We start from the raw sequence: 12,438 nt of genomic DNA on the forward strand, positions 1-12,438 counted from the left end.
ATTTAATTTGTAATGTGTCATTCCTCAAATAAGTGTTTTGTAGTACATTAAATGTTTAAGTATATTTATATTACAAATCGTCACTTCATTGTTTAAATAATAAATGCTTTATGTAGTACTTATTTTGCAAAAGATTTTTTCTTGAGTACATACTCTAAAGTACCATAAATGCTTGAGTGAAGAAAAATGTCTTCAAATATAAGTTGTCACTTCTTGAGTGAGTGTTTTTGAAATACTTTAAAAAAAATAAACACAAATGGTCATTTCTTAAATAAATATTTTGTTTAATGATAAATGTTTGTGTTATAAAAGTAATGTTTATTTTCTCAAATCGTCATTTCTAAAATGAATGATTTGAAGTACAATAAATGCTTGAGTAATACTTATATTACAAATAGTCATTTATCAAATAAATGCTTGTGTATTATGAACCAATACATCTTTTCACAATTTGTCTTTTCTTAGATACATGTTTGTGTATTATGAACCAAAATTTCTTACGTAAATGTTTGTATATTATGAACCAATGCATTTTGTCTTTTCTTACATAAATGCTTTTGAAATCATGAGCTTTTATATCTTGTCAAATTGTCTTTTTCATAAATGCTTATAGGAAGTACAATTAATGCTTTTGAAATCATGAGCTTTTTATATCTTGTTAATTTGTCTTTTTCATAAATGCTTGTAGAAAGTACAATGATTTGTTTCAAAAATGTATTTTTGAAATACTACAATATACATAACGTATCTTTTTATGAAAGCTTGTCTTTTTGTATATGAATGACTTTGTATAATTTTAAAGCATATACTCTAATATGAGATATGCATGCTTCTGAAGGTTCTATTATATATGACTCTAAAGAAGAAAAGAGACATCTTGAAGTAGCCAATCATCTTAGATAGTCTTTAATGCATCTCTTTGGCTCATTAAGCTTTTTCTTCAATCCATGAGTATGATTGCATCAGGATGTTGTACTTGAACATAAATCCTTCACTATCTTCAAGTAAAAGACTCTTGCATCAAATACACGTTAGATTTATAACACATCATATTCAGTCATAATATAATATATCCAGTTTCAAATATGAAAGCATATCATATTTATCATATCTCATGAAAGTATATCATATTTATCATGTATCATATATATGCATCATGAAAGTATATCATATTTATCATGTATCATCAAAACATAGTTTCTCAACATTCTCCCCCTTTTTCATGATGGCAATATATGCTCTCCCTCTCAATAAGCCATATATATATAATGTTTTAAATATGATGTCAAAACATGAAAAATGTATTTTATGAAAAAAATAACAGTCATACACATTACACTTCACATTTTCTCCCCCTTTGTCATTGACAAAAAGGAGGGATCAAAGTAGGTGGGTTTAATATTACAGACCAATGAATAACAGAAACTCATTTTGAAGAGGATGGAGAATGCAATTGTCGAAGGAGAGCATCTTGGCCAATCTTTAGAGATTGAAATATTGACATAAGTGAGGCCTGATTCTGCATTAGAAGATCCTGCGTAGCTTGGACATCTACCAGAACCAAGAACATGTCATTCTGAGATATGCTATCAACATCTTCATCAAATTCGTGATCGTCCAATGGTTGCTGGGAATTGCAAACATGAGAGATGGTGGAGGCATTGATGACTTGAGTGGAGAAGGCCACATTCTCATTGTGTAGAGAAACATTGAAATAGGTAAAAATACGTTATATGTAATAGCCAAAAGGAAGAATGCGGAAGACTCAAAAATTGATTAAATTTTCAAAAATAACTGACGACCAATTTATAGGAAGAGTACGAAAGATGGCATACAAGAGAAGAGAGATCTCATTTTCCACGAATCCTCTGAAGTTTTGTTTGGGAAAAACGTTGTGGGAGAGGATCTTTGCGAGAAGTATTGCATGTGGTTTGAGATTGTTTGAGTGCCACAAAAATTTGGTCATACGAGTGGAGTTCAAATTTTTTGAAAGAACTGTCCGGTCTATAGGTACTATGTTGGAAATCTCTAGGCCATAAGAGGGTAGATTGAGAATAAGCCCTAGAGTGTGATAGTCGAACGAGATGTGTTGGCCACATATCATGGTAGAGATGTTTTGATGATTGTCATCTATTAAAAGATTAGTATAGAATAGTCGAATAAGATCTGGATGGTAGGAGGCTTGGTTTGATGATCCTAGAATGTGGGTGAAGTCGGAAAGAGAGGTCTCGAGGTCAAACAAGGTGAAATCCTCGAAGTGCACTAACCTACTTGGTTGGATGGGAAGTGAATTTATGTAGTTGTAGTGGTGAATTAGATCTAGATATCGCAGATTTGAAGAATCAATCATGTCAGAATCATCAGAGTATGATTTAGAAGAGGCGGCCATTTTGAGTGACTAAGAGTAGGATAGAAAACTTAGAGTGGAGTTGACTAATTTGAGAGGAAAGAACTCAATTTCGTGTGATGAAAGGCATTTCCAATAATGAGTTTTTTGTTTTTCTGAGAAAGCACTAAATTCTCAGACTTTAAAACTTTATTTTTGAGATTCATTTTTTTTAGATTCTTCGAATAGTTCTTGAAAAGCATCTAAAATTTCTTCAAAGGAAAAGTCAGAAGTTTCACTTATAGAGCTTTCTTCTGCCATGAAGCACATGTTTACAGTTTCAGCTTTATCATCACTTGACTCTTCACTGGTGGATGGTTCTGAATCATCCCATTGAGCATGGAGAGCCTTTTTCTTGAAGAACCTTTTCTTTGGTTCCTCGACTTTGGATCTTTTTTTTAGAGGAGAACAGTCACATCTTACGTAACCTGGCTTATTGCATTGATATCACATGGTGTCTTCTTTAGAATCTTTCTTTTCTTTATGCTTTTTAGACAACCTGTTCTTTCTCATAAAACACTCGAATCTTCGAGTAAGTAGCACAATTTCAGATTCTTTTTCTGAGTCCTCATTCTAAAAAATGACTGGGAAGAGTAGATTTTTTTTTAAGGTTGTTTTTCTTTCTTTCTTTTCTTCATATGGACTTCATAGGCCATAAGATTGCCTATTAAGTCGTTCAGAGTAAGCTTGGAAAGATCTTGGGCTTCTTCAATAGCTGTGGTTTTTTTCTCCCAGTCAATTGTAAGAGATCTCAAGATCTTTTTCACCTTATCAGTCTGAGAATAAGTTTCTCCCAGAGATTTAAGATCATTGGTGATATTGGTGAATCTGGTAAACATCTCTGTGATGAATTCATCTTTATTCATTTTGAATTTCTCGTATTTCCGAACTAGAGATAAGATCGTTGCTTCTTTTACTTTGTTAGTTCTTTCGTGGATAACCTTCAGAGAATGCCATATATCATAAGCAGATTCACTGACTGATATTCTGTTAAACTCATTTTGATCGATGGTGCAATATAATGCATTCATAGCTTTTGCATTTAGGTTTGTCATCTTCTTTTCTTTATCAGACCATGAAGCATAGTCTGAAGTTGGAGATGTGTATGGACATTCTACAATCTTTCATACAACAAAGTCTATAGACTTGAGGAATATGGTCATTCTGCACTTTCAATATCCATAGTTTGTGCCATTGAAAAAAGGAGGACGAGAGGAGTGCTGACCTTCGATGTCACGAGCATAAGATGTTGATGCCATTTTTGTGCTAAAAGACTTGTTATGTCAAAACCAGCAAAACCTGCTTTGATACCAAATGAAATTCCACTAGAGGGGGGGGGGGGGGGGTTGAATAATGTAATTCATTACAGATTGATAAAATAAAAAATAAGACAATTAGGCACAACACCATAAACACAAGATTTATACTAGTTCGGTCGAGTTACTAACCTACATCCACTCCCGAAGTAAATCACTTGAGTCTTTCACTATAAAATCTGTGTTACGAGATAAATAGTACAACACCCTCTTCCTCAGAGGTTTACTTCTCTCAACAGAGAAGGAAAACACCCTCTTTCTCAGAGGTCTACTTCTCTCAATAGAGAAGGGAAACATCCTCTTCCTCAGAGGTCTACTTCTCTCAACAGAGAAGGGAAACAACCTCTTCCTCAGAGGTCACCTTCTTCAACCAAGAAGGAATACAATAGAAAATAGAAAGTTACAACACTTTCCTATAGAACCTTCAGAATGATATGCAGAGTATGAATGCACGTATGAAGATTCTCTCAGAATGTTTTCTCTTTCAAAAGTAGTCAGAATAATATCTCAGGAGAACAAAATATTCTTTTTCTCTTTTTCTTTACACACTTGATTCTTTTGCTAGAGAGTTTTTCTTGTCTTTTTCTCTTTCTTTTCCTTTTTCTTTTTCTAAGCCCTTTTTCAGTGTGTCGTGTAAGAATATTTTTCTTTAAAAGCTCACATATATATGTTGTCTTTGAAAAATTATTTTGTTTGTATATATAGGTCTTAAAAAATAGTCGTTGCTTTTTGAAATGCTTTGAAATAATTGTCCTTTTGTGATGTGAGATGTGAGGTCATCTCAACTTTTATGAGAAAAAGGTTTGAAATAATGTGTGTACTATATATTGCTTTTTCAAAAATCGTCATTGCATAAATTAAATAATTGTTAAGTAATAAATGTTTGGTGTATTTAAATAATGATAGTTTCTTCAAGTCATCATTTCTAAATTAAATGTTTTGATGTACAATATACGTTGGTGTATTTATAAATAAGATTTAATTTGTAATGTGTCATTCCTCAAATAAGTGTTTTGCAGTACATTAAATGTTTAAGTATATTTATATTACAAATCATCACTTCATTGTTTAAATAATAAATGCTTTATGTAGTACTTATTTTGCAAAAGATCTTTTCTTGAGTACATACTTTAAAGTACCATAAATGCTTGAGTAAAGAAAGATGTCTTCAAATATAAGTCGTCACTTCTTGAGTGAGTGTTTTTGAAATACTTTAAATAAAATAAACACAAATGGTCATTTCTTAAATAAATATTTTGTTCAACGATAAATATTTGTGTTATAAAAGTAATGTTTATTTTCTCATATCGTCATTTCTAAAATGAATGATTTGAAGTACAATAAATGCTTGAGTAATACTTATATTACAAATAGTTATTTCTCAAATAAATGCTTGCGTATTATGAACCAATACATCTTTTCACAATTTATCTTTTCTTACATACATGTTTGTGTATTATGACCGATTTTTTTTTACATAAATGTTTATGTATTATGAACCAATGCATTTTGTCTTTTCTTACATAAATGCTTTTGAAATCATGAGCTTTTATGTCTTGTCAAATTGTCTTTTTCATAAATGCTTGTAGGAAGTACAATTAATGCCTTTCAAATCATGAGCTTTTTATATCTTGTCAATTTGTCTTTTTCATAAATGCTTATAGGAAGTATAATGATTTTTTTTAAAAAGGTGTTTTTGAAATACTACTATATACATAACGTATCTTTTTATAAAAGCTTGTCTTTTTGTATATGAATGACTTTGTATAATTTTAAAGCATATACTCTAATATAAAATATGCATGCTTCTGAAGGGTCTGTTACATATGACTCTAAAGAAGAAAAGAGACATCTTGAAGTAGCCGATCATCTTAGATAGTCTTTAATGCATCTCTTTGGCTCATTAAGCTTTTTCTTTAATCCATGAGTATGATTGCATCAGGATGTTGTGCTTGAATATAAAGCCTTCACTATCTTCAAGTGAAAGATTCTTGCATCAAATACACGTTAGATTCATAGCACATCATATCCAATCATAATATAACATATCCAGTTTCAAATATGAAAGCATATCATATTTATCATATCTCATGAAAGCATATCATATTTATCATGTATCATCAAAACATAGTTTCTCAACAGCTATATACATTGGTGTTAATCAAATATTTCATGAAAAAACCAAACATATTGAAGTCGATTGTTACTTTGTGAGAGAAAATATTCATGCTAAAAAGGTTTACACATCATACATGGGAAACCAAGAGCAGTTAGCTGACATCTTTACAAAGTCTCTAAGCCGAGAAAAACACCAAGTTGAGACAAATTGACATCTACGCACCAACTTGAGGGGGAGAATGTTATCATATTATGAGATAAGCGGGTCTTATCGCTTATCTCAAATCGCCATTTTGGCCGGTTTGGTGTGTTACTCAATAAATTGCCTTGGTGTTTGGGGTGTCCAACAACAAATCGCTTCTCAGTAAATCACTACTCGGTGTTTGAGGTCTCCGTCAATATTGTTATGATTCGGATTATGTTTCCATAAAATGTGGAGCCAACATAGACAACATTATCGTGCAAGATTATTGTGAGTTGTTTCCTGATGGAGATATCATTTATCTCCAGCAATTGCTATTGTGGGTGGTTGCTAGTTTTTATATATATCGTGTAGTCTTGTAACCAAAAGTGCGTGAATAATAATTTGAGACCTCTGGATGTAGGCTGTGATGGCCGAACCACGTTAACTTGTGCTCTTCATGTGTATGGTTTCATTTTCTAACATTGGCTTCATCTAACACAAAGGAAGTTGTGTCCAAGTGTCACACCCGCCTGGGTACAGGTGCAGTGCCCTCTTAGAAGAGTCTGTTTTACATAGGGCACTAGCTTATGAAACACAAGAGCCACAAAAGATAGTTTGCTATCCAATAGGTTTCATGGAACGCTCCCTGGGGTCCAGGTTAAGCCCTCGGAGTTTTATGCTGACAGGCAGTGATCGTAGGTATGGCAGGCTGAGCCAGTTTCTCGGAGTTGAAAAAAAAGGCTTCATGAACCGCTTGTTATAATGAGTGGACCACCAAAGCTTGTCGTTCTCAGTGGAGGCTGGGCCTCTCTTGGTTTAATCAACCTCATATTTTTATTTTGTTTCATCCCAAATAGTCGAAAAAGGCCCATTTCATAAAAAAATCTTTCACGGTGGGGCCCATGTTTTTCTTACATAAACCATGTTTTCATATGAAATGGGTGTTACAACCCCCAACCTCCCCAATGGAAAGCATTTTCTCACCAGTTCATGTGTTTGGTTAAATGTCTTTCCTGAGACAGTGCATGTAACAAATACACATTCAATTGCATCAAGCAACTCCTAAGGTTGAGGTATGTTGCCTTAAACCAACTTATTCTTTTTCCTTTTCTTTTTTTATTGACCAAGCGAATCCGACCCCCAACCACTCCCCCTCCCCTCATCATTAGCCACCCATTGACAAGCTTCAGTTTGTAAAAAAAAACTTAAGGTCCTTTGATGCAGGAGCGGAGCAGCTTGAGATTCGGGTCCAAGGAATCTATTTGAATCCAGTTTTTAGTTTAGGCTTTTGTTTAGATTTGGATCTTTGTTATGTAACTGATCTACCTCATGTCTAATTTAGGATTAGGTTTTCTCTTTTATCCTACAAATACCCATTATAGAAATTTGACAGGTGGTTGACGGATTAATGCTCTTGTTATTTTCTTGAATTTATACATTAATTTATTTCTTATTTTCATTGTTCCTGCTTTCCGTGGCGTAGTTTGTATTGAAGTAGTGATAACTTGGGTCAATAAATGAAACAAAATTGGTAGCATATTTCTGTGAATCCAACAGTGGATTTACATCATCCACCCTGCCAACCACAGACAAAGAGTGCACCCAGTTTCACCCTTGTGGCAAGGGACGCCTCATGTGAACAGATTCCTTTTGCTTCCCAGATCGATCTTCACCCTCCGTTCCATCAAGTGATCTGATTGTTGGTCTTCAACTTAAATAGAACGACCCAATTGCAAGAGTGCAGCTCTACTAAGCTGCATCCATGGAGCCTAGTGGGGCATGTCCGGAGTCAAATGCCTTCCCTATAGGTTTTTTAACTTTGTGCACATTACTGTTATTGACCATGTTTTTATACCATTCGGAAGTTTGGTGTTCTTGGATCAATCGTCTTAATGATAATTTGGTAAACTATAAACAGAGGGAAGTTTTCCATAAGGACCATGCAAATAGAACGATGAGCAGTGTCAAATAGATTTGAATCCGATTTCTTAATTGACATTTGTTATTCTTTAATTATGACCTGCCCTTTTGTTAAAGCACTTCGGGCTAAAAAAATGGAGGTTGGCATTGGACACCCTAGAAACATTTTGGGCACATCTTTCTCCAAAGTATTTTGTATGGTACAACCAGCCATCGTGCATTTGGAGTCTGATGTAATCACAGTTTATCTACTTTTAGTGGCCAAAAAAGATAATAGTACCCTTTTTGGATCTTAGTTTGATGATCTGTGTCTGGAAATAAAAGTGTCAGATTCAGATACGCAGTTTAGTCTTAATGTCTCCCTAATCAAATTCTAAAATACGGAAGCAGAGTCATTGGCTCTGTAAAAGCAACTGTTGTTCAGGAACTCTGCTTCATAATGCTGTGGCCCGATGGGAAAACTACTTTTATATGAAGGCATCGTTGGAGCATATGGAAAATGCCTTGCATCAGCCACCTTTGTTGTTAATCGTGACTAGTCTTTGTAAATAAAAGGTGTGCGGCTTCTATATTGGTAGATATATTATGACCACCTTAATTGAAAGTAAGATTTTCAATTCAAAGATAACTTTATTGAGGTCTCAAACTAAGACTAAGTAACATGCGGTTCAAACCCAAAAAATATCTTCACTTATGCACTGAATCTTCTCCAAAAGCCTCTTGAGTCCTCTTCTTATAGTTTTGATCCACGTTAGGAATTGTTTAATTTTGGCTCAAAACTATTTAAATTATATTTTATTTAATTATTAATTTTTTTATGTAAGCAAGTATTGGGTTTCTTATAAAAGTTTAATCCCATATTGAAAGTTGTAGAAACTTTCTTTGTCTTTATATATAAGGGTAGTGTCTTATAGGGCATGACCTTTGAGAGCATTAGATTTTGGGCTTGAACAAACCTTATATTTTGGATCACAAACAATATATATTTATATTTGGTATTGGGTTTGCAGTTTACAATTTGGATTCGAATTTGGACCAACTTGACCCAACTCAGCTCGGTTTGATCTGGGCTTTAACTTTTTTAACACTTTTGAACATTTTTTATCCCAAGCCCGTATATGTTTGTTGACCAAGTGGATCAGTTCAGATTTTATCCAAACTGATTTGAATGACCATTAAGACCCAAACGTTCACAATCGATGCCTTTATCCTTGGACCCATTAATCATTGAATTTTGACTTAGTCAAGGTTGACCTTAGACCTTTCAAGGCCATTTTCATCCAATTTTTGTGCCCTCCTAAGGCTAGCCATTTTGGGCATTCATGGCTAGCCGTTTGGCCAGCCAACATTTTGGCTTATGATTCTTTAATGAAGCCTAGGGGCTTGGGGCCTATATAAACCCAGCTCTCCTCCTCATTTTTCACCCCTCACTGCTCTCTCCTCTCTATCTCGCGCTCGGCTCTCTTCTCTCTCGAGTTGAGAAGCTTTCTCTCTCTTTAATTTTAGTGTTTCTCTCTCCTAAGTTAGACCCAAATTTGGGTAGAGATCCGGATATGGTTCAGCCAAGATCTAACCCGGGTTTGGATCTAGATCCAAATTTGGTTAGTAACTAGATTTTGTTCTAGATCCAATCTTAAGACCCAAATTCATTATAGTTTGGATTTCTATCTAAGATCTAGATCTAGTTATAGTTTGGATTCTTATTCAAGATCTAGATCTATTATTGTTTGGATCTTTATTTAAGATCTAGATCTGGTTGCTTATCAGACCCATATCAAATTATAGTTTAGATCTTGATCCAGTTATAGTTAGAATCCATATTTAAACCTAGGATCCATATTTGATTTAATCCTGGTCAAGAGGTTGTTCAAGGTGGTTCGTGTTGAGGTTGTTGGGCTCATTCAGTGCAGAGTGTTGTTCGATCATTCGCGAGAAGCAGAGGCGTAGCTAGGGGGGGGCAGGACTGGGCTGTAGCCCAGTCCTGACTCCCAAAACAGTTAAAAAATTTTTTTTTTTTTAAAAGCCCAGTCCTTGCCCAACCCCGATTCCATATGAAATAGATTTTTATCCATTTTTGTAGCCCAGCCCTGACTGCAGTCAATAGTTTGATTTGTCCATATGAAATAGATTTTTATTAATAATTGTAGCCATTTTTTATTTTATCTCAAAAAAAAAAAATTCGGGGACGCTGCCCCCGAACCCCCGACTATGGCACAAATAAATTTTTTTCTTACACCCCTGTTTGCCCCCCCTCACATGAATCCTAGCTACGCCCCTGGCGAGAAGGAAAAAGCTCGATTGTATCCTGGGAACATAGTTGCACAAATACCTATTACACCAAGGACTTGATTTTAAGTGGGGCAACTATCGCTTAAAAAATAAGGCATTTACGCTTGACTCTAAGCTCACTGGTTCAATCTTGACCCACCAAGTAAGGTATAATTTTCAACATCTCTCTCTCTTTATATATATATATATATAAGTTATCTTCTTGTTTAGGGTTTACTTTCACGTAGTTGTTATTATAATTAATTTGAATTCGAAAGGATTGAGACTTATTGGCCATGTATTAATTTAATTTATTTTCTTCTTGTGACATTAAGATTAGGCAGTTGGATATCCAAAGAATTATTTGTAAATTCATATTTTATATAACTATAAATTCTCATTAAAATATATGGCTGAATAAAATCTTATAGGTGTGGAAATTGTTTAAGAGAAATTTCTCCATTACCCTACATGGGAAAGTATTCTAATATTTCTGTATGAAAAATTTCTCTTGCTTGGGATTAATTTTCATATTTCAGGAAGATTTTTTTCCTCGCTTCCAAGCATGGCTTCAGGACACGTTTGCAAACCTACGAAATACTTTCTCAGCAGATATGCAATTGTTTACTAGATGTGAAAGTTTTTGGCATGTTTTACTTGACAAAATTGGCCCAAAAGGATTGGTATTTTTTTGCTGTTGCCTACTCCTCAACTTCCTCCACAGGGACATGATGTTTGTAAAAGTGCCCTTGGTTCTTCACTCTAAACACGTCATTTGTTGGAAATATAAGTGATTATTTTGTTATTTTATTAGGTTGGATTCTCAAATTTATTTATCACCCAAATCTTCAAATCTTTGCTTTTCTGAGAACTCTTTGAACGTTGATACTTAGGCCCTGCTCATGTGGTAGAGGCTACTTGTGAATGTTACAAAGTTGACAGGACGTCACCAGTTCAAAACCCATGGTGGGCATTCCTATCGCAAGACCAAAGCTGGGTATACTCCTCGATGGGCAGGGAGGATCTTAAGAGTTCTGCTAAGGGAAGGGTTGCCAAGGTGAAGTCTATGATGGAGGTGTTTTTTCATGGTTTAACAAAAAGAAAAAAACTTTTGTTGATACGTAAGATAATACACCAATGCGTTTTTCTTCCCGTTTGTTTTTAAGCAATAGAGAGTATAAAAACTTCCTAATGACCGAGGCCCGCTAAAATTTAAGAGATGTAGCATTTATTTTATATATAGAAAAACTGAAATATATATATATATATATATATAAAGGAAGAGGTCCGACCAAAGAAAGATCCAAAATCTACAACAAATAATAATCGATGGCGTTCCTTCTCTAACAATCGAGTTTTTTATCGATCAGACTTGACATATTGAATTTTTATCATTCATTTAGTGAGAGATATACATGTTTTGAATTATGATTTTTTTGTTGTTTAGATGCATTTTTTAAAGTGCTAAAAATCAATGGCCCACAATACTTTGGATTGTAAGGTTTCAAAATAGTTTTGAAAACATAGATTTTTCATTGTGAGAGAGAGAGAGGGGGAGGGTTGGCTTTAACTATTTTAAAAGGTGCAACAAAAAATCGTGGCATTTCTTTTCAATCTGACTTTATGGTAAGGTAATCATTTTCCTTGTTTTTTCTTTTTATCAACTTTGAACCAAAGTGCCCATAAAAAAAAGCTTTGAACCTAAGTGTTTTGAGCTATGCGTGAACGATGCCAGATCTGAAACCCAAATACATGTGGTAATGTAGGATATGGAAAAAAATAGAACAAAAACAAGCTTTTTACATGTAAAAAATGTAATAAAATTGGATTTTGATTTAAAGGAAATTTTGGCGAGGAAGCTTCAGCGCTTCATTGGTGGCAGCAAAAGGCTTCTCAAGAGTAATTTTTATAACTTACTTCTTTTTTCTATTTTATGGCTAGACGAAGGAAAACTCCTTCATCACCCACGGCACATTGGCTGACCTTTGCTTGGGAAAACCATAGTTACAGGAAATGAAATGGATATGAAGCAGAAGCGGCAAACTAGATACAGTTGTGAAGTGATTATACAAGTGCATAAAAAACTAAATATAAAACTAAGACAAATAAGAAATACATAAAAATTAATAGGAAGCTAGCAAATAAGAAATGACATAAATACAAGTATAAATTAACGCATATAAAATATAAAACTAAGACAAGAAGCGAGAGGGAAGGAATCACAAGGAAATCAATTTCGAATACGA

This window comes from Nuphar pumila, chromosome 7, assembly GCF_984573655.1.
Source record: "Nuphar pumila chromosome 7, dmNupPumi1.hap1.1, whole genome shotgun sequence".
Taxonomy (NCBI): domain Eukaryota; kingdom Viridiplantae; phylum Streptophyta; class Magnoliopsida; order Nymphaeales; family Nymphaeaceae; genus Nuphar; species Nuphar pumila.